The sequence below is a fragment of the Cydia splendana genome, chromosome 7 (genome assembly GCF_910591565.1).
Source record: "Cydia splendana chromosome 7, ilCydSple1.2, whole genome shotgun sequence".
Taxonomy (NCBI): domain Eukaryota; kingdom Metazoa; phylum Arthropoda; class Insecta; order Lepidoptera; family Tortricidae; genus Cydia; species Cydia splendana.
The window spans coordinates 14,567,120-14,589,763 of record NC_085966.1 but is presented as its reverse complement, the minus strand read 5'-3'; the positions used below and the strand labels follow the sequence as shown (position 1 = coordinate 14,589,763).

Here is a 22,644-nt window from a genome sequence, read left to right as displayed (position 1 = left end):
AACAACTTAAAAAAGTAAAAATAAATTTTATTTTAATCAAAAACCTGAATAAAAAAAATTCTGTTAGAGGACAAAGTGAGGTAGTAGATGATGAATGTTTTGGGATTTGTTTCATAATGATTAGTTTGTTTTGTTCAGAACATATTTAAAGTAAATTCTAGCTGCAAGTGTTTTGTAACTTATGGTTTTTTTTTTGCCCATTCAGCTAAGTGTGAGTTGGCCTCGCGAACCAAGTGGATATTCTGCACTGTGGATCTTTACATGTTTATGTTCAAAAAGTTTGTTTATCCTAACAATCCACTGTGAACATTGATCCAGTCATAAACTGATAATATGTAAGAATGGAATTTCTCAAGAATGTCATGTTTAAAGTCATTATGATCCGAGTGTTTACAGCAAAAATCGAAAACGAAATTTCGTTATCTGCCTCTATCGCCCTTCCACATACGTGCGTAGAGAGGAAGATAGCGAAATTTCGTGAGTAATGTCGTAAAAATAGCGATTTTCGTTTTTCACGGAAGGCTTTCGATTCCAAGCAAACCAGAATTCAAATTGGTTGACTGTATGCAGGTGCATTCTCTGCCCTACTTACTACAGGTTCCTAGGTAGATATAACAAGAGGAAAAATGCAATTTTGCGGCTATGTGTACCTACCTGTAGTTATAAGTTTTAGATATAGCACCGTATACCAAGATACCTACCTACTACCCTGAAGCAGGGGTGCGAAACTCCTCCCTTCGGGCAAACTCGGCTCCGTTCGGCTCAGCATTGCTCCGAGCAATCATTATGGTTCCTCTACACGATGGGCCAGCTCCAGCCACTCCAAGGGACGCATTTATGCGTTAGAGGGAGCAAGTGATATTGCTATCTCATTCTACCGCATGGCTGCGTCCCTTGGAGTGGCCGGCGCTGGCCCATTGTGTACAGGGGCCTTAAAGTAATTAACATAGATGAACTTGTATGTTTATTTATTTTCACAAACTGTGCGTGACGTCAAACTTTTCCGTAGAAATACTCTTCAGTTTGCTCGCTATTAATTTTACTAATTGGTAGAATGAGATAGCAATATCACTTGCTCCCTCTAACGCATAAATGCGTCCCCCAGACTGGCCCACGCTGGGCCATTGTGTACAGGGGCCTTTACCCATGGTGTATAGGTAGGTACCTAATAAAACTAATAAACTCAACCCAAGTTAAGTTTCCCAATAGTAAAAAGTGCCGGCTAGCCTAATTAAGTAGGTTTAGAATCAACATAATAAAAAACTATTCAAGACTGTAATCTTGGGATATCATATGTAGACGAGATTTTGGTTTGAAAAGTACTTCTCCGTTGCCTAATCTAATAAAAGAAAATCATATTAAATTGCCAATATGAGAAGTATATTAACGGCAGAACCGTTATCAAATGAAAAATCTTATAAGGTAGGTAAGATGCTGAGATGGTGAGATGTCTGTAAGATCGTGCTAAGATCCTAAAGTTATGTTTAACCGGTCACCATCACGGATAATAATAATAACGTGTACCTACTAATAAATTTAATAATATTGCTTAAGCCTCTAAGTTATTAACCCTTCATTGATCATGCAACACGATCCATTCACAAGACTTGGACAAGTTATGTTGATAACATTCGAACATAAAAGGTCATATGTAAGTTTTAACTAGAAACATGCATACGCTGTTTTGTAGCCGGGTCGTATTATCTGGCCAGCGAGGCTGGTGGAGCGTTGACCTGCGACCGTTTCATAATAAATTCAACTTTAATCGATAGTTGTAGGCTTTCCCGTTCGAAGACTTGGGAGAGAACTGGATGGTGTTTAGCAATAATGTGTAAACCCACATTAATTACGCAATAAGATGTCAACTCAAAAAATTACGCTTAAAGTTGACATTTTATTGCAAAATGAATGTGGGTTGACACATTTTTGCTAAACACCATCCCTGATCGTTTCATAGTTTTTTGGCTTTGGACAATTAAATCAATCCAATGTGGTTTACTTACCGCAGAGAAAACGGATTCCTACTTAGAATTTGTTTCTTTTTGGAATTTTTGGAAGTTTTCACAAAGGTTGTGCCGGTTACCATAGTAAGGTAATTTGATCTGCTGACTGTACAAGTGTACATACTTTCGAAGGACATTTTGACAACATTTTGAAAACATTGAAGAGGGTTAGATGCACGAAATAAATAAAAGGTATTCAATAGTATTCATGCTCTTTAATATTATGAATTCCACAAGTACCTACTGAAGCATACACTGCAGCAATGCACAGTTAAACCAACACAGTAATCAAACAAGTCGACAGAATGATCGATACAAACTATAATAATATCATTCGCGATCTATCACGAGGTTCAAGTGGCGTGAAATTGTTAACAAGTCACATGAACACGGTCTAAAGGTTACTTATAAATAAAGTTTAACTGATATCATCAAGTATGCTCCGTTGCATTGCATTTTAAGTAGAGTTACCAACGGTCCGGATTTACGTCCTTCCGTTCAGAATGTCCGGTTTTTAATAAGTCTCTGGCATCTACGCCTGACATCGTATTCTCACTGCTATATAATAGTAGCCGCAAACCATACTGAACACCGGAGTCATATCACTAACCCTCTCACTCCTGTCACGATCAGGCAAGTGCGAATGAAAAGTTTATAGTGTGCAGTGGATTGGCAATTTGCACGCTCAGACTACTTAACCAATATAACTGTGACTGTGAAATGAGTATAATAACTGCACAATTGGAGAGTCCAAGTACTGATTTGACTGAGCGTTTGACTCGCCTGGCCCATTTAGCAATTGGAATAACACCCTCTTTTAATGACCCGAATGAAATTATACTTTTTATACATACTTAGCAATTTGGAAATGCTCGAGCGTCTGATGATACTTTAACTTAATCTCATAGTCTAGCAAAAAATGGCTGGCAAAATAAAAACATTTTTATTCTGACATTATGTCGTTGATTACATCTCCCATTCATGGCTACTCAATAAGAAATCTTTTTTTATATGCTGTATCAAAAGAAACAAAAAACGGATCAGTTTCAATTCGACCTCCATCCTCCATAGAGCCAGCATCCGAACCGCCTTGGCCTAATACCTCCACACGATGACAATGAGTTATTATATTCTAAACGGTTATGCAAACATGCAGTAGGGTGACATGTCGTGGTGATTGCGAATTACAGATGATGGTTAGGCATAATAGGATTAATAGGTAATACTTGACATGGTTCCATCTTTTTCCAATTGCGTTGTAGGAACAAAGAAAAATGAACAGACAAGGTTCCGTTCTGAAACGAAAGTAGCATACAGGTATTCTAACTAAACGTCTTCAAAATTAGGATAACATATTCATAAGTTTAATATTTTCGGATTGTGTGAATTCCGTTCCAATAAAGGGTTCGTAAGGATGAGGTAGGTATCTTCAAAATGTTGAATTTAACCCAATATGTACCTATTACCTCGAGATCCGTAACTTCTAACTATGCAAAATCGAATCTCGAACTAGCTGGCCTGCAACTAGCAAAGTTTTATGGTCTTTCAAAATCGCTAGTAAGTTATAAAACTTATAAATAATAAACAAAGTAGGTTTTATTTTATTTCTTCTTTTTATTCACTTACTTCAGCTTATCCTTTGGCCTCGCTGAGCCTTGCTCGGCCTGCGATCTCGCTTTTTAATACAATGGACATTGGTTGGAGTATGTGCTCAACTACTTATCCTGAAACCTGAAGCACGGCTTTGACTTCGCATGAAAGTTCGCCTCACTGGGGCACTTCGGACTTTTAGGCCCAGATGAAGATCGGTACCCGGCCTTGCGATATTGTTAACAAAAAATTTCGCGCTCGCTGCGCTCGCGTTTTTGGTTGGTTTTATGGTTGACCCTGTATCTACATGTTAGCTTGACTGGTGAATGAATAGAGTTAGCCCAATAAAATTCTGCAATGATTTTGATAGCATACGCAGTGCAACTAGTGCAAATGTTATTTATACGTCATAATTTCATAGAAGTTTTGACGTTTAAAATAACACTTGCATTGCGTGTGTTATCAAAATCGTTGCAGAATTATCTTGGTCTAACTCAAGTAATTTTCTTACAAAACTGCTGAATTAACATCAATCTCAAGGACATTTGGGTATTGACAGCCCCATAATATGTGTGTAAAAGCGGTTTTATGACATTTTTTCAACGATTTTAAGAAGTCTAGAAAAGTTTCGGTTTCGGTTTCGGCCGAAACTAGAGCCAAAGCCGAACATTCGGTTTCGGTTTCGGCCAAAAACATGTTTCGGTCGGACACTACCATTTAGCTACTTTGGAATCTCGGGATACTGTGCAATACTCAAACTGTGACGCCGCGAACCATTATATCGACTTGTTTGTCTAACTAATGTGGTCTTCATTACTTCCAAGACTTCGATAATTATACCCATCGTTTACTGCATTCTTTAACTCGCTACTGCACCATTCGGACAGTACCTAGTTTTAGATCTCCGCTAGTTTTGGTAAAAACGTTTTTCAAAATTTGCGTTGTTTAGAATTAAATGTCTAACATGTATTACATAGGTACTTATATATTTCTTTAAATCCTGTTTAAATCTGACTTAAGTGAAACAAATTCCTACTGAATGTAATAGTAGTTAATAGTTAACTTACCATCAAGTTTTACGCTCTAAAAGCAGTTGAATACTATGTTACGCTTCTGCAATGGTTTAATTGCATTTAGCTATAATTATAACTGCCCATATTTTTCGAGATGTTTTAAGTGTACCGTATTGAGTGATATTCAATGTAAATTCTATAGTCACTGACAGTAATACTTAGATAGTAAGAAATCTTTTTAAGGTTACATTATCCAAATTAGACGTGCGCGCCGCCGCCATAAGGAGTCAGCGCGCCGCCGCCGCCGCCGGTAGTTTAAAATTCGCGCCGAATATTTTTTTATAACACAGTATTATGCAGCGTTAAAATATGTAATAGGTTATGTAGTAGTAGGTAAAAATAATGAAATTATATCGCGGTAGACCCGTTTGTGTAATTAAATACAGTGAAACCTGGTTAATTGACACCTGGATAAATGGGAAACCTCAATAATTGCAACCAAAAGTCCGGTCCCGGTCCCTTGAGACCAAAAGGCCTCTATAATTGAAATTTTGGAACCTCTATAATTGCAATTTAGATTTTAGGGCTTTTTGTAATTTTGCCTCTGTAATTGACCACGTCGCAACTAAGACCTCTATAATTGACACTGTGCTAAAAAAATCCGTTATTTTTGCTCTCCTTTTTACCTCTATTATTGAAACGAGTCTTACTTATTACCTCTGTAATTGAAATAATGTAGTTGTAGACAGCAGAAACAATATTTTAATAGCAATGATCATTTTATTTATATCTTCATCCAGAATTCAATTTATTTATTGGGTATCTATCACAGCCTGTAGTAGGTGAAATATTTTTTATTAAATCAAAAACAAAGTATGCTTTTTACATTCCAATAAAACTTTCTTCTACAATTCAAGGGATTTTTTTAAACCCAAATGGTTAATAAGAAAATAAAGGAGTAATTAATGTAGTGTAAAAGTGCAAGTATAGAAGCTATATATAGACCAGAAACCCAGAACGTAAGCGTGTAAATCTACTTTCAGTGGTTATTTGCACCTCCATAAAAGAAATTTGTCAGAACGCAACCTCTATTAATGAAAACCTCTATAATTGACACAACGATTTTTTGAACCTCGTTAATTGACACGACCTGCTTAAATGAAAAACCTGGTTAATTGACAAAAAATGGCCGGTCCCTTGAGATTGCAATTATCCAGGTTCCACTGTATGTGTACAAAACGCGAGAGTTTAAAGTGTTATAGGTTATAGTCCGATAAAAAATAGTTGAAAATTATTGCGAGCGCCACTTCCTACGTAACTCACACATTTTTGACGTAAAATACTTCTTACTTAAACATGGCAATAATTTAGTACGGAAATTTTTTGGTTATATAATTTAATTTCTACTACTATTTTTGTCGCACCAACACCATACTAACTATTTCTTATGTGGCAGTAGTTTATGTAAATCATACATAAAAATGTGTTGTATGTATGGGTAAAACATATTTACAAAGTATAATGTCCAGTGTTTTGACCGTTGTCAATTACACGGCACTTTTGCTAAGTCCAGTATGTTGGACATTGCCAAGTATGCGAAGAGTAAAATTATCAAATATTCTAGTAATTTATATGGTAAATAAATTAAACAGATGGATGTTAGGTGTTACAAAACGTTTTAAAAAGTCATTACTTGTCGTATTACAACGTAATGAACCAAATAGATAAAAATATTTTTACGGATTTTTTTTCCTGTGCGTTCATCAAGACATCAAGAGACAGACCCGATTTAATTTGACAATTTTCTTACGAAAATATTTATATAATTGCATGCATTATTGTAAAAACCATTGCTCAGATGTTGCTGCAACCTACGATACCCCGCTAAGTTTAATAAATGACGTCAATGACTGGTAAAATTTTACCACCTACGAGCTATATAGTTTTTGGAAAAAAAATGAGTTTTACTTAAATTCATATTAACATAAGTTGACTTGACATTATCAGTAAGTGTATTTGTAATTAAAAAATGCAATTATTCTATATTTATTTAAAAAAACATGAATTTGACAAAAAAAACCTTATACACATAAAGTATAGGTATGTATACTCGGCAACGTCCAAAATACTGGACGTCTTACATTATGCGGCGTATCTTTTTATTTACACTGAACCTGGCAACATCCAACATATTTGACATAGGTACCTATGTTTTTTCGAAACTATTATAAATAGATGATTTTTATGATTTTTCTACAATAAACAACCACATAATAAGATTTTATTATTATTTAAGCTTCGTTTGTTCTACAGTCAGGTTGTTATTTTATTTTTTTCTTTTTCTTTAACTGTTTTGGGGCTGACTGCAGATCCCATCTGCTGGGTGAAAGCACATAATAAGATAATAACACTAAAAAATGATACTAACACAGTTTTTTGAGATTTTTTTCCCTTGTCGATTTAAGGGTTAAGCGTGGCTTTCATTATATACGTTTTAATATTGAAAAGTTGAAAAATCCCACGCCGCCGGCGTTACGCCGCCGCCGTGGATTTTTTCGTGGCGCGCCGCCGCCCGATTTTTTTCGACCGGCGCGCACGTCTATTCCAAATTTAGTACTTAAAACATTTAGCTTAACAGTGAGTAATTATTTATTCAGCTCATTTGAGTTCTCTAGGTAAGCAATGTTTTGTTTGTAAAGGTATGGGACAGTTCCTTTAATAGAAGGGCAGCATTTATGTACAGTCACGCTCTAATGATTGTTGAACCATTTAGGTTTCTAGCTAAATTGGACATTCCATAGCGCAAGGACTGAACAACCAATTTAGCTAGAACCCTAAATTGCATAACAATCGCGGTGCAGGAAGGTACGGTCAGCCAAGAAAGTGGTTTACCACTTTTCGACTCTATCAATCAGATGATAAGAGTCGAAAAGTGGTAAACCACTTTCTTGGCTGACTATACATGTAAGTATGCTTTTTTTTATAAATTGTAACACCTACAATAAGAACCTCCACTGGCGCTCGATAATGAGTTTGCATTTGTTATTTTTTCCTTGGCGTACCTTTTGCAATTCGTATTCGTACGGTACTGCTACCGTTACTCAAAAGTCTTGTAAAAACTCACTGCAATCGTAAGTTGCAATTGTTCCGGTCAAGGTACATGTAGATATTGTAGTTGTAGGTTTACGTAACTATTTACTCAAAGGGACAACAATAAGACACTGCCATTTTTAGCGTTTTAGTTAATCCTATCCTGAGTTAATTGCTACAGAGAATGGTACAAATAATGAGGTACCATATCAAATCCAAACCTATCGCGACTAACACTGATTTTAACTTTCACGATTTTTACTCATTATTATTCACAACGACGGGACTTAATCGCGTAAAATTAAGTTTTAAATTTACCTCCGACGTTTCGAGGACGGCGTTGTCTCCGTGGTCTCGGAGAAGACTGGCTAAAGTTTGAAATCGACATCTAGGCGCGCGAGTTTTTCGAACTACCCGCACTTGGTCTTGTTTATTAACTTGAACGTTTTGCGCACTAGGGATATCACCCGGTTGACAGTTGACACGCAACACCCACGATGCTCGACTGGGTTCCATGTGGATGAGGTCTTAAAACCGTTTCGATTTCGTCTCCGTCTGATTAGCTTAACTAACACCGGTCCTTTATCTTACTCTCCTTGAATTAGGTATTTGTATCGATGACGATGACGAACTGAAAATTATACATTTTGTGTTAAGCAGGCCACTGACGAGCCTTCCAAATGGATGCCGTTACAATGGATTCATCCAAATGGACGGCATCCTAATATTAAACATTTTTGACATTCACGGACCGATTTTGGATTGCAGGCACGCTGTTTGGACTGTTGGAAGGCTCGTCAGTGGCCACCTTAACATTCAGAGACGGTCTCTGAGTTGAGATAATGATGGCATGAAAATACCGTAAAACCAATGACCTTTTATTTATGTAGACGTGTGACGTTCATAGTTGACAAAACTAAAATTTGATCCAACGATTTTGACAACTTGACAGGTTGGCGTCACCCATACGACTAACTAAATATAGGTTCCGGAACCTATATTTGATGGCTCACGATCGTGCGCCTGGTACCATATCTACCTCTTTTTACTTACATCCATGCGTAAAACAGATAAGTGCAGAAATATTTAGTGGTTTATCGGACTGTATTAAGATGGCAGGGCAGGGGTACCTACTTATTAAAATTAAAGTCTTTTAAAAGTGACTGAGATAATCTTTACTTATAAGCCCTCTGAGTTTAAAAATCATTTCATAACGCGAATCGAAATAACCTAAATATATAGAAATTACATTACACGAAAACAAACCGTCACGTCAACGTTGTTTACCAAAATCATAACAGGATTCTGACATGTCTCATATATATGTATGTACCTATACATTATGGAACGTAGGTGTAAGGTTCAAAATTAAATAAATATAATTGAACGTTTGTAAACCTGGAATAGCAGCGTTCCTTTGATAGTGTTAACTTGGGCGTACACCGGCAGCGGCATTTATTATTAGTTTAATAACTAGGCTTTATTGCACTACAAAGAAATACAATACGGAAAATGTTAAAAAGTCTGTAAAAATGAGTTTAGATAGTTATTTCGTAACCTTAATGTCTTTTTCACTGTGAAATAAACCGTTTCACACGGTAGTACATCATTCTGGACCGAATCTCACCCAGCAGCTTTTGCCCATCCCATAAATACTTACATGTAAACTTGGTATGGGCATAACATGACTTTTTTGTTACTATTGTAGTAGGTAGGTTCGTAAATATAAGGTCCGAATGCATCGAATTTTTTATCAATGGATGACATTAATTTACTTCGTATTATGTACCTACTTGGTTTGTTTTAGAGAATATGAAGAGTTTGACAGTCTCTATAACCGCCGTATTAAACGTTGATCAGGTCGTTTATTGTGTGTGGTTCAACCCGCTCTTTGTCTACTTTACTGCACAAATATACACCTAGCTGCAAAATTGCATGGCCACTGTATGAACGAAAACATTCACAAAGTGTCCACGCAATTATGTAGCTCGCTGTATATAAAATACACAATTTGTGTCCTACATCTTCAATTCTCTATTATCATCCTTGTTAGTCATTCTTCTAAAACATTTAGCAAAACTTTATAATATAAATGTTTATATAATCATAATAACGCCTCCGCCAAGAAATGAAGTGGTTTATTTACGGCACTTTGCCCAACCTAAGTATATCCTCCCACTTGGCGATAAAAACACCTTTATCACTATTGACATTGCGTGACCATCCTCAGTACTTTTACTTTGGCACGCCACCCCCACCCACCGCATCAGCAATAGTAGTTTGTGTTACAAGGGATCAAAATGATATATTTCCGTCAAGGGCGTATATTGAATCCTGAATGAAGCGATGGATTCTACAATAGAATCCCGAACGTAGTGAGGGATTCTAAAGTAGAATCCAGAGTGTAATGAGGGATTCAAGTGTTAACGCCCAAGAGGCCAAGACGAAATAATTTTGATACCGTGTGACACATACTGCTTTTCACATCAACTGTGAGGAAAATCTAAAAATCTTAGTGTTGACACTACAGTGTTGCCACTTTTTAATTTCTATTCTTTTTTGCCAGGCATGTTCATAGTTAATTATATTAATATTTTATCATCTTCATCTTGCTCGCGTTATCCCGGCATTTTTGCCACGGCTCATGGGAGCCTGGGGTCCGCTTGGCAACTAATCCCGAGAATTGGCATAGGCACTATAGTTTTTACGAAAGCGACTGCCATCGGACCTTCCAACCCAGAGGGTAAACTAGGCCTTATTGGGATTAGTCCGGTTTCCTCACGATGTTTTCCTTCACCGAAAAGCGACTAGTAAATATCAGATGATATTTCGTACATAAGTTCCGAAAAACTCATTGGTACGAGCCAGGGTTCGAACCCGCAACGTCCGGATTGAAAGTCGCACGCTCTTACCGCTAGGCCACCAGCGCTTCTATATTAATATTTTATACTGGCAACGAAATGTCGTTGAACAGAAAAGTGCCACTTTGATCCCTCCTAGCAGGGAAGAAAAATCAATTTTCTGATTAGGTGATGTGAAAAGATATTTACCTACCTACTTTGGAAGAATTGAAATCGGTTCTATAAAACCTAGTCCCCTTACTTACTTTACTTACTCTACATTGTGGTCCAGGATTTGGGCCTGCATTGAATTTGTGACACCTTTTAAATAATCCGAAAATATATGCATTCTTATTAAATACCAAAGTCGTCTTTCACAAAAATGTTAAGAACATTTAGAAAGAACACGCGATCCAAGGAATAAAGGCACGTAAAATTATACCTGACCGTTTCTGAAAGACTACTAATACTTATTTGGCGACAGACCAAATCTTGCTTTGAAACGCATGCGCCAACTAAATTATTGTAAACACAGCAATAAACGTAAACATCTCCCTTCGGATGACAACCGCAGAGTTCAAAGGCACTAAAGGTCGCCACGACAGTTAGCACAACTGTGTTCGTCATGGGAACGCTCATGAATGGGCCACCAGGGCCTTTTTACTATTCCCACTCATTCGCTCGGTTTGTCATTGTTATGATAGCTTGACGTTTATGCTGAACTCGTCGTCGTCAAACATAATGCTCATGTTCTTTCTAGTCGCATGGATTTCAAAGTACAGAGTTTCGCTATAGGACTTTCTATACTAAAAGTAGGCCAAAATTATAAATCTAAATCCCCCCCCCCCCCATCTATGCTCAGAATATCAAAGTGTATCTGATGTCTATCGCTAAATAAATTATTTAAAGACGATGCAATTGGGAGCATTTACTAACAAAACAGGAAGTCCTTCACCAAATAACATCGTAGAAGATTCAGTTACGCTTTCTTTGTGACCGTAAATGAGTGAGCATGTTTGACAGGGCAGTCGAAAGTTTCCAACCTATCTTCTTACATTGTTTTACCGAAGACGCCAATAGCCCAACAAGTCTATGGTCATTTCTCGCTTTTGTCTGAACTTTCTACTCTCTACAGACAAGCGTTGACTGGCAATGTCTAAGCACTTCACATATGTAAATTTCGCCTCTGTTTGGTTTGCAGTCAATTTTGTAATGTTCGGTCCATTCAGTAGGGTTTTAGCTCAAACAAGAGGATAAAGAGCTGAATAGCTGGATTTTGCCAGGATTGGATGTCAGCTAACATTATTTAGATCCTTTTTTAGTCTATTTTATCTATGTATAATCCACTCAAACCCCCTTATTCCTTATTCATAAAACTTTACGGTCCGGAATTAGTTAAATTAAGTTTTATCCCTGTTACAAATACATAATAAGTCAAAATGACTGATAAGGACAAACTATTATTAGCTAATTGAGGTTTGTAGCGATATTATGAATAAGGGGGAAGTCACACACGAGGCTTCAACATCAACAATACTATCTAATATCTTCGATTGTCTGCTATCAAGGCCAAACAATGATGCCGTAACGTAGCCAAACGTAACATCCCTGGTTTAGACGTTAACAATCGGTTACCAAACGATAATTAGCCCATTTAGCCTCGTTTACAGTTCTGTAAGTATCTCCATCCGAAACAGTGCAATGAACCAGTTTAGAAAGAACTTACGAGGCCGTACGTAACGAAGTTAGCATGCACCTTATTCCCTTTGGTTGCATGAGCGCGCGGCCAAATCAAATTCTCATATAATCGATATTTGTTCGTTATCGAGTAACACACACTTTGGTACACTGATCGCCTGAGCATTCAATCCGCCAGTGCTCTGTAAGTGGTATGAATGTCACTCCAGGGCAGCAGCATTCCAAAGGTCTTCGACCGGTGACGTCACGCAATATCGGCAACCTGTCATGTGGGAGCTGTCCTTGCCTAATGCACCCACGACTGCGACTTTGTTTCTGTGTCCCACGTGTCGCCCACGGAACACTTTCATTTAACGAGATCGCTTGATACTCGCTAAGATTTATGTTGGTGAAAACGATTGGTTCCATCATGCGGCTTTGTGGCTGTGAGTGCTGTGACATTGTCTTGTTTAAGATTTACTTAGTCATCTTTATGATGGAAAGCGACAGCTTTCCACTAATCCATAAAGATCTGAACGTTCAATTTAGGTTTGTAGCAAATACATTTTCAACAAAATTTCCAAGATTTCGTCAAACCATCTCAAGTTATCTTATCGCAACATTGGCAAGGTTACGGTTATCTCGGTAGCACCTGACGAACTTGCCATGGTAGAAAGATTCGATTATCAAATCGGTACCGACTTCATACAGATATTTCATCAACGAAAAGCCAGCATTCTGTATAGGTTGCATATTGCAATATCGATGAAATAAGGCAAAAAATGCTACGCACCTTTCTATTACAGAATTTTAAATTGCTACCTTTCCGATCGCGGGTCTCGGCACCCGGCAACCGGTTAATTTAACACGCACGACACACTTTAGGTCGTAAGTGGTACCCGCGCTCGATTCACGCTTTTTTGAGAAACTGTGTATTGAGGCGCTAACAAGCAGGTATATTACTTTTACTTGTACTGAAAATTGGCTTGCCAAATTGGTTAGCCGTCAAGGTTATTCGAAGAGTGTAAGCTCTAGAAAATCATTTTCCAAGTTATGAGTCCCGAATGCAAGTTTTATAAGAAGTATCGTAGGTTAGATAAGAGTCAAACCGCAAACTTTTCTACTTTAGGCTTCTATTAATAACCAAATAGTCGTTGGCGTCTTTACTCCTCACCATTTCCTTAGTGCTTACATTAGAAATATATATATATATATATATATATGTATTTCTAATGTAAGCACACTTTAATATCAATGTTATTCGAATAAGGTAAAAGTCTTGAACTAAGTAACTCTCTAATACTTTCTTGTTAAGTACTTGTGTGAAATAGAGAAGTAGAAAAATCTAATTTGTAGTTTTTAAAACTTATTATGGACTTTATTGTTTTCTAATTTATCCTAAAAAAATTATCGAAAGAATCTGCGTCATCCGGAATCCGTCAGGCAACCACAAATAGGTAAAGTCAGCAGCAGAAGTTGCTAAGCTGGCCAGGTGTTCAAAATTATCTTGACGCGACTTTATTGTTAAGACGAAACAGGAGCTGAGTTTTAAATATTTTAGGTAAATATACCCGTCTCGCTAACGGAAGCGGCACCTAAAAGTAGTGCGATAAGGACAAGGCGAAAAATCCTGCGTAAAAATCTCAAAAATCGAGGTTTCGTACTCCTCTGTTTCCTCCTCCAAAACTTAACCAATCGTAACCAAATTTGGAAATCTAAATGATTATGAAATTATCTGTGTCGGACCGTTTTGCTTTTTTGGCTAATTGATATCAGTTTTGAATGCCACGCCTCTCATTGCGGCATAGTCAATTAGGCCATTTTGGCCATTTTTGAAGGGCTCTAGCGCCTTAAAAAACAAAAATATCAAAAAAAGCAAAACGGTCCGACACAGATATTGACAATATTAATCTGTGTTGAAAAAATCATTGCTCTAGCTTCAAAAACCACGGAGGAAAACGAGGAGTACGTTTGTATGGAGAAATGACCACTCCCGTTGGCTCTTGCGTGTCAAGGTAATTCTGAACACCTCGCCCGCTTAGCAACTTCTGCTGCTGACTGTACGTTATGCCCGGTGATGCTAGAAGCAGTAGTTACAACTTGTATCCTTCTGAGCTTACCCATGGTATAATAATACACGTATACTCCGCCTGGTACTCTCTTCCGACCACGTGACTGACACAAGCCTACGTCCTCATGCGACATCGCTATATGATAATATGCAATAGCGCTATAATTATAAAGTGGCAATGTTATTGTGACGTAGGCTTGTGTCACTCTGGGAAGAGAAGACCATGTTTTATTAGACCTAGACAAGCCATACTCTAAGTGTGTTCCGCGGAACCCTATAGGGTTCCGCGACACCTCTGCAGGGGTACCGCAAGATTTTAGAACAACTATGCTTTAGTCGCCTCGAAAAATTTTACCATGCAAAAAACACACTTCTAAAAACTATTGTTTTATTGTTGGGTTCCATCAAGTATTTTGCTTTCCAAAAGGGTTCCGTCAAAAAAAAAAAGATTGAGAACCGCTGTATTAGACTATGAGCTTACCCAAAACGCGTCAAATCGACCAATAACGAGCTTCCTAACTATAAGGCTTACCGAAGCACGCCCACATTTCGCCAAGCACGGGCTAAATTCCGTACGTTTCGCGACCACGCACTTTCTTGTACTTTCTCCGCGATAGCCTCCAGTCGTAAATTGTGGAATTTGTATGCTATTGTTAGACTTGGCTGTAGCTTCAAATGTCCACTGTTTACTAAACACGTTAGCTAATATTTATACGTGGAGACATCTTCGACAATGATCTGATTTCAGTGGATAACATTGTTTAGTAATTTACATGCTTTCGCTTCCAATTTAAATTAGGTAGTTACAATGCGTTATCACTTAGTAGTAGTACGCAATCTACATGGATAGGAAAATCTTTTAAGCATATTTTTGCCACCCATAAGCCACACGGAAGGGGCTGTCCATAAATTACGTCATCGATTTTTGACGATTTTTGACCCCCCCCCCTATAATCATCCAAAAATCATGCTTCAAATGACCCCAATTCCTCCTACTTCATGCTACCGTCATCCGATGTCCAGACCCCCCCCCCCTAATTTGAAATGACGTAATTTATGAATAGCCCCGAAGTGACGTCTTTTCCATATTTTTTAGCATTTTAACCCATTAAACTATGCGTTTCCGTTCTAAAAGAAGTACTGCCACTCTTTTGTCCAAATTCACTGATGAAATTAATACTTATTTAGACGATAAAAAATTTGTTGTAGCAATATTCTATGATTTTAAGAAAGCATTCGACACCTTAGATACAAACACCCTTTTAAATGGAATGGCCGAATGTGGTGTGGGGCAGCCGCTAAACAAATGGTTTCGCGACTATCTCACATCACGTTCATACCGAGTAAAGATTGGTGACGACCTAAGTGATGAGACACTGGTACATTGTGGAGTACCACAGGGTTCCGTATGTGGCCCCGTGTGTTACTTAATGCATGTAAATAGCTTATGTGGAGTTCTGCGAAACTGTTCCGCACACATGTTTGCTGACGACCTATGCACCCTACGCGCAGGAACCAATATGATAGAAACTTGTCGTCTAGTCCAAGAAGACATAGACTCAGTAGTAAAGTGGTCACATGACAATGGCATTATATTGAATTCAGTTAAAACTAAGCTCCTAATTATACAATCGCCATATCGCCCAACAGAAATGCCACTCCCTATGTATACCCATAGCTTTACTTACCTTCATAATAACTTACACGATTGCCATTGTAGACCAATAGAAAAAGTTGATTGTGTTACATATTTAGGTGTTAAAGTAGATTCCGCATTTTCTTGGCAACACATATAAATTATATCTGTAGCAAACTTAGAATTTTATTAGGTAAATTTTACCACCTTAGCTTTAAAGTACCAATTAATGTATTAAAGTGCTTATACTTACTTTGCAATAGTTGATTCCGTGTTAAGCTATGGCCTTGATTGCTATGGTCTCACTTTTAAATCGTATATAGATAAAGTAGAAGCGCTACAAATTAGATTCTTAAAGTTACTCGTCAATAAAAAAACTAGAAACAGTTGTAAAGGTAATTATAATAAACTATTTAAAATTTGTAAAATACTCCCGGTCAGCTTAAAACACAAATACCTCTTAGCAATTAACAACCACAGCAATAAGGAGCATATCTCGACACGAGTAGAACATAAACATAATACAAGATCAGCGGCTGTGCGAAAATATGAAATACCCCGCGTCACCAATTATTACGGAGACCGAACTCTAAAAAAAGGTTGCCATATTTTTTAAACAGTCTTCCAGAAAATATCAGGCTCGAGCCCAATAAAACTAAATTTAAAACAGCAATCAAGCAGCACCTATTAAAAATGCTTGGGTGACAATTGTATGCCTGTGCCTGCAAATGTCACCCAAGTAAAGTAAGGTATATCTGATTATATTAGTTAAGTGTATGATGTTAGTTTTTATAATATTTTACATTGATTACGTATGTAAGTAATTATATAAGAGACTCGCACATGCAGACAAACTGTGTAAACAGTTTTGCAGGGAACTGAATTAGATCGTAAGGTTATTTCTTGTATTAATAATAGTAATAAATAATAATAATAAAAAATACAATTTAGTCAAATTGATTTTGTTACCAATTTAGTTGCATGACTATGTGATACCCGTTTGACGTTCGCACCGTCCCTTACATGGTGAGGCGGCGTATGTCCCTTATTCGGTAATCTCCATATATAAAGATAGTTAATTCATTACATTAAGCATTGCGTTCTACCTAATCTTCACATCTACCGATTTTCCGTCCTGAGACCAAATTAATCCTACTATTTTGATGGCTAATTACGAGTATTTAAAAGCTGTAGTTTGCGAAAAAAAAATTTAGGGGCATGGGCAAATTATTAATACTAATACTTTACGACTACCTAAATAGAGATTTTAAAAAATCCCTGAAGTTATTCTGTCATTTAAACGAGCTGATGGCTGATTGTAGTACGTAAGTACTTGTACTATTAATATAATTTAATATCTGGGAGAAACATATAAAAACTAAAAAATGCGCGTTTTCCCAGAGATAAGACCTAGGTAGATCGATTTTTCGCCCCCGAAAACCCCCATATAGCAAATTTCATCGAAATCGTTAGAGCCGTTTCCGAGATCCCCGAAATATATATATAAATAAATAAATAAATCCAGTAACTGTAATGCCATACGATAAATAAATATACAAGAATTGCTTGTTTAAAGGTATAAGATTACATAGGACAAGTGTATAATAAGTATAATTTGTGGTATGTATACCAGTAATGTAAGTTCAGGATTGCTATACATATTTGCTATTCGAATAAATAAATAAATAGCTGTGAGCGTTTAAGAAAACCGTTTCCATTATTAAATTATTGTTTTCTTTTACAGGTATGTTCACAATTCTTCTGCAATGACAACAGCAACCTTTGGTATGTCGTGGTCTTATTATATTATACAGGGCCCCATTCGTAAAGCGAGATAGACTATCGTAATATATCATAAACATACTTCATAATGTATCACTACTTACTCACGGAGGCATTTTTCTTTTACGTTATCTGATAACGGAATGACACTTCAATAACACTGTCATGACAAGGTTTTCTATGTGATAGTAATCATAGTACAAAAGTATATTAAATGAAGTTTCCCATATTTTCTGAAATAATCATGGTCAACATATTAAAGTTCCAAGCTCTCCCTCCTTTCCTCAGCTATAAGATAAAACCGGGTAAAATATTACCTTTTGGTTTTTCTCGACCTTGCAAAAGTTCAACTCTGAATAATGAACGCAGGCGCAGATTGAATTTGAACCTCTTTCGTCCAATGCGGCGCGTCTTGGCTAAATATTTCCTTTGCTAAACAAACAAGCCAGACGAACTACTAGGCCAACCAGAGTAACTAACCTCGATAACGACGACAACCTAGAAAACAGTAGGAAATATCAGTATGTTATTCGAAGTGGCCACTTCCATTGTTTCGTTTGTATTTTGGAATCGTCCGCACTCTGTAATCAATTGGAATAATACACCTGTATTTGGCTTCGATAACGTATCTAACATATCGTATGTCTGTTCTGGTCCAGTGTTTTCATTGTTCTACTATCGCCCGATAATGTTCTGCATTGTTCCTCTTTTTACCGATATCGGTTATGGCAATTGCGACAGTTTAACTCTTGTTTGATGTTTCTTATGTTATCGGTCTTACTAGGTATCTAATCTTTCTTTTCCTTTGCATTGTAATCTAGACGATTAGGCAGAAAACGATATTTGCATAGCTTGCATAATATTGAACTTACGTATCTGTATGGAACTCATTTTACCATACGTCTTGTCCTATATAACTTGATGAAACTTCGTTTGTATGAGTAAGCAAGCATAATAAATTAAGCCAAATTGCCCACGTTGGTTATTGTTCTTGAAAAACTCGTAACTTTCGACTCTGTCAGTTGTAAATTATATCTTTCAGAACGCATAATACACATGCATAACGCTTTAGTGATTATGCCATCATAACGTTCAGACAAGTTGCTTCTAGATCGAACAGCAGTGCAAAGAAATACTAAATATATTTCATAAATTAGTTAGTTTCTGAAAGTCTTTTGGCTCGACAGACACAAAATCAAGAAATCGCAAATATTTTTTCGATAACGTCAGCCAATTTGATCTGCACCAACCGCCGCCGAGCCAGCCGCAACAGGTTACTGTTTTTGGAAAAGGTCCAAGCATATTAGTCAACATAGGTGAACGGCCGAAACCCACGCGCAAAAATCCCTCTACCTATAAATGGTACCTTCTATTATGGTCATTTTGCTGATACTTGCCCAGGCTCAAGGTAATGAAGCTACGTGACTTGGTATAGGAAGCGTGCTTTTGTCCACATTGATGATGTAAATGGTTACAGCATTAAGGGTTTACGGCTTTTCTGTAACATATCTCTTTACCACAGTCTATTAATTATATTATTTAATCACTGTCCATCTTGCTTGCTGCAAAGAAATCAGCTGAGGGACTAATGACATGATGTAAGACGGTTACCGGATGAGGATGAGGTTTGTGGTGAATGTGATGAGTAAAATGTGAAATTGACAGTTGTCTCATTTTCTCGAGTATATTGAACCCGAAGTTAAATCTTTATAGAAGCTAAATTACCACACTAGAAAAACGTAGCAATTGGAGTAAAATTTGATAAAAATATTCTAGTGTAAAGAATTTTCAGTGTTGCGAAATAGAGTGGGCAAGCTTGTGACTTCCTAATAATGCGATCACGACTAGTGAACGTAAAAGGACACTTCAAGCATCATTTAGCCGACCCCTGCTAATCAGACATTATGAAGCCTTCAAATATCATGTTACTCGAGGGAATATATTTTCTAGTCAACTCATGGCGAAATTCATAGTCAACTTTAAGCGGCTTATCATATTTGACCTAAAATTGTGTTTAAACAAGATATGAAAGCATGTTCTTACTCCACTTTAACATACAAAACGACGTGGGAGTGGAAATGATTCAACTCCAACAAGGTTACAGGAACAGAAAGAATTACTCTCGTCTATTATTATATACCTTGGTAGAGCACCGGAAAATGTACCGCCGAAGAAATGTGTCACTGGACCGCCGTGCCCTAACGAAATATCTAGGTTTGTTGTCAGAGAGTTTTATACCCGAACGTCTGTTGATGTTTATCAGATATTTCCGTATCCCATAACCGAAATGCAAACATAATTTTATCGCCCATATAAACTATTGGAGATTATTTTAACCTTGCAACGTTATCCTTTGATTTGTTAATGGGGTCAGGATTCATTTGTCATCCGGAAGTATCTAAGTGACGTATCTAGTCCGTCTAAAAATTACGTAAGGACCGGCGTAGACGCAACGCGACTTATATTCGTCACACGGCGTAGCTATTAGCCTATCTGCGGCGCAATCTACGAGGGGCAACAGGCTTAAACCCGGGAGAATAAGATTGGAAGTCGTCTGGACGTGAGTTGAGTTAGGGCTTTCGACTGTGTTGTAGGATATGGACGCTCGCCAGGCCAGGCTGGGCGACTATTCCCGTCTGGTCGTGCTCGGCGATGGCTCTGGCATGTGCCATTCAATATTGGCGCCGGCAGATGGACTTCCGTAGAAAATTTGGAAAATTTTAGCGCCTATTTGTGTCTATTATTTAGACAGTTTGAAATCCAAACTTACTTTCTTAAAGTACCTAATAGGTATTTGGTTGTTAACACGAAACTTATCATATTATCATGAATGAATAAAATGCATGGTTCTTATAATGTTATTAAAAACACTTCTCCGATTTCAGTAGTATGAAGTTTGAAGCTCTACAAATTTTAAAGTTCGGGTTTCCTTTAGGTACCTACTGTGTCTGATACTGGTGCCTGAAAGGTTAGTTATAATAGCACCCACATTTTTCAATGCCCAACTTTGAAGAAACTTTCTCTATCTTAAATAAATTACGCAGCTTCAGATCAATTTTAAACTTGTTATACATACTTCCGAGTTCCAACTTCGAGTGAGTCATATTGTGGTTTGCAAATAAAACGACTACACCCTTGCAGTCCTTCAAATCACATACATATTAAACAATAATGTATAGGCACCGATATCTGTGACAATATGGACAATAATCGTCCGTCCTGCAAATTGCCAAAACTGTGCATCATGTCAAACGATACGATTGCAGTTTTGACATAGCATCACTGCTAATTTAAGCGTCATGTTACCATTATTATCGAGTGCTATTTTAGGTTTCGTTCAATTATTATTCACAGCAGATTTATTAGGTGCTGTTTGATTATAGTTTTGGCATCGATATTGTGTTCGACATTTTGTTCGTCGCTGCAATGAATCACTGTTGCTTTGTTGTGTTCATTACGAGCATTGATATAGAATAAGAACTGGATACCCAATCAGCCGCAAAAAATGGCCCCGCAAAAGTAACGTTAAAACAGATCACGCGTTACTTTTTCGTTTAGTCTTGTATGGACCGCTCAAATGTGAAGTTGTCAACAATGTCGTAAAATGGTCGTAAAAATATGCAAAAACAACAATGATAAAACGAGGAAGAAGCATGGAATGTATTTCTTTCGGTTAGTTCTTTGGATAGCATTACATAATTTATGTAATCTGGTGGTAATTTCATGATTTTGAATAAATTATTTTGTTAGTACCAAAGAATAAGGGATGTGAAGGAACAAAAATCTAATGAGTCGATGTGAGGCCAATACTTTTTTATTTTTATATGGAATTCGTAAGATATAATATTATGCTTAAATTCAAGATTTCCAAGAAAACCTATGCGACGTGCAGAGTGGACTGCTATTATAGCAAGAGATAGGGGTGATGCAGTTTTAAACAAGGCAAAACGGCAGTTGTGTGTTCGGCGCATTTCCCTGTTTCCGACATATACACGACCAATAAGGGCTTACATCGACTATAGTGTAAATAACATTATTTGCGGTATTTGACGTCTGTCACTCACAACAGCAATACTACGTAAAATGTTTTGCACATCGAAATCACAAAGGAAAACAACTGCACTGCGAACGTTTACGTTCTACGTCTTTTTTTTTTTAATTTTAGGGTTGGCCGGACACCACCGTTATGAATCGGTAGTCGTCTAAGTAAATCGATATGAATTTTTCATTTTTCTTTTAATAAAAATAAGGAAAAGGTGGATAATTAACTGTAAATATGGATATATTTATCGTCACTTAACAGACAACAAATTTGACACAGAAATAACATAAATAAACTTTAAAATAGATCCCCAGTTAGTTTCAATTTTGACAATGGGTGCGACCTACTCGGTCGGTGTATTAAATACACCGACCGACCGGTAGCTTGCGGGAAAACCACATAATTCTAGCTTTATTTAAATCTCAAATAAAAATTCATTATACGTCACAATTCGATACCTCAGTCTACGTGCCATCCAATCGTAATCGCTTGCTGTGACAATCGATTTGCGTTAGTTACATCTCTATATACGTCAGTCATAATGTGTCAAATACCGCAAATAATGTTATTTACACTATAACTGTAAATGTTAAACCTGTCTGAACACAGTGACAACCACAGGATTTTTTTGATAAAGACCATAACCAATCAGTACCAGTAGCGACCTGAATGTCCCCGTGCACTATATTGCAAAGAACGAAAGTGCGAAGAGTATTATGTAGATCTAAAATACACAGTTATTTAATAAGTTGAATTTATTTCAAGGAAAATATAATAAATTTATAAATTTATTTTATGATAACTTACACGGGTTGTTACCATGAATAAATTTTATTTGAACTCCCGATCAAATTAAATTTGTTTCATTTATTACTTCGGTTTTTCTGTACAGTAATACCT

At 37.0% G+C, this 22,644-nt stretch overlaps 1 protein-coding gene across 2 annotated transcripts in view; it reads left to right on the top strand.

Annotated features, from left to right (window-relative positions):
* Nucleotides 1–22,644, top strand: part of LOC134792201 (myc box-dependent-interacting protein 1) — a 71,554-nt gene that overhangs the window by 1,042 nt on the left and 47,868 nt on the right. The gene's annotated exons all lie outside the window — the stretch shown is intronic.